The sequence below is a fragment of the Tachyglossus aculeatus genome, chromosome X1 (assembly GCF_015852505.1).
Source record: "Tachyglossus aculeatus isolate mTacAcu1 chromosome X1, mTacAcu1.pri, whole genome shotgun sequence".
In the NCBI taxonomy this organism is placed as follows: Eukaryota; Metazoa; Chordata; class Mammalia; order Monotremata; family Tachyglossidae; genus Tachyglossus; species Tachyglossus aculeatus.
Window position 1 is genome coordinate 72,974,234 of NC_052101.1, and position 1,635 is coordinate 72,975,868.

General features: G+C 41.3%; 1 non-coding gene across 1 annotated transcript; it reads left to right on the forward strand.

Moving 5' to 3' along the window:
• The first annotated feature begins 1,239 nt into the window (after nt 1-1,239).
• Nucleotides 1,240-1,376, forward strand: LOC119920151. The gene has a single exon (XR_005447916.1). It is a non-coding gene; the product is annotated as a small nucleolar RNA SNORA7 (small nucleolar RNA).
• The last annotated feature ends 259 nt before the right edge of the window (nt 1,377-1,635 follow it).

The following is a 1,635-nucleotide window of genomic DNA, read 5'->3' on the forward strand; positions in this document are numbered from 1 at the left end:
CAGAGCCTGAAATGGGATCTGGATGTTCTGACTCCCATTCCTGTGCTTTTTCCAGTAGGCCACGAAACCTGACAATAGTAATAGGATACTTAAAGAAGGTTACCCTCATTGACATAGTAGTAATATTATTTACATTATTAAGCACTTAAAATAGAGCTTGGCACATAGTAAGCTCTTAATAAATGTCATTATTAATATTATTATTAAGCACCTACTCTAGGCGTAGCACTGTACTAAGCACTGAGAGAAAATATACAAGTGAGAATAAGCTGTGAGACTAAGCTCATTGTGGGCAGGGAATGCCTGTTTATTGCTGTATTGTACTCTCACAAGTGCTTAGTACAATGCTCTGAACACAGTAAGTGCTCAATAAATACAATTGAATTGAATTATACATGGTCCTTGGCCACACTGGGCCTAGGAATGGACCATCCAATACCCCATTTCCCTCAGCTTTGCTTAAGTTTATGTCCAGTAACCCATTTATGGGCTGCTCGTTCATAAATTGAATCAATCCCCTATTGAACCTGCTGACATCTTTGGCTTGCACAATTTTCTCCAGTAACGCTTACCAAACACTTATCACCTGCTTTGGGAAGTTCTTCTTTTTGTTATGTTTCTACCTGTCCCATTCAAGCTTCAATCAATCTACCAATCAATGGTATTTATTGGGCACCTTTTGTGAGCAGAGCCCTGTAGTAAACACTTGATCATTCCCTGTTTCTGAGGAGCTTAAACACAAATCATTTACAAATAGTGAAAGCAGGAGAAAGCAGTGCTAAAAGTGTCGTAGAAGGAATATGGCTGAATAAATAGATAAAAGGTATAAATTAACATAATTCAAGATGCATGTAAAGTCTAATGATGTATACAAACAAAAATGTTAATGGAAGTTATTGGAATGACAAAAACTGTCGAAAAGGAGATTTGGTAAGGAGGAGGAAGACCTCCTGGAGAAGGTGGGATTTCAGAAGGACTCTGATAATGGGGATAGCTGTGATTTGGTGGATTTGAAGGAGGAGGGAGTTCCACATAGGAAGAAAGGCTTGAGCAAGTGGTAGAAAGCAGAAGAGTTTAGAAAGAGGCACAGTAAGAAGCTGAGCTAGGGGGGAGCAAAGAATGCAGGCTGGAGTACAGCAGATGAAGAGAGCTGAGAGGTTCAGGACTTAGAGGTAGTGGAATGCCTTGCTCAGATGTTTCTGTTTAATACATGGAAAAATGAGTAGCTATTGGAGTGGAACCCTCTCAGGGTCGCATCTGGAGGTTTCCAGTACTCTACCAGTCTTGACTATGGGAGGGAGAGTCAAGCAGTGGCATATCCATTCCATTCCTAGCCTGGGCAGTGGCTAGCAAATAGAAGACATTCTGTTACAAGAGAAAACTCACCTGTGCTAGGCAGCAGTGGCATGGAGAGAGTTGCGGATGGAGGCTTAAGGTCACAGCATGGAAAGAGGCAATGGTAAACCACTTCCATATTTTTATCAAGAAAACTCTATGGCTACACTACCAGAACAATTGTTGATGGTGGTGGGGCGTTCTGGGAGAGATGTGTCCATGGTGTTGCTATGGTTTGCAGATGACTCGACAGCACAAGACCATAAAAAAAATGGAGTAGACAGATGTGTACTGCACAAT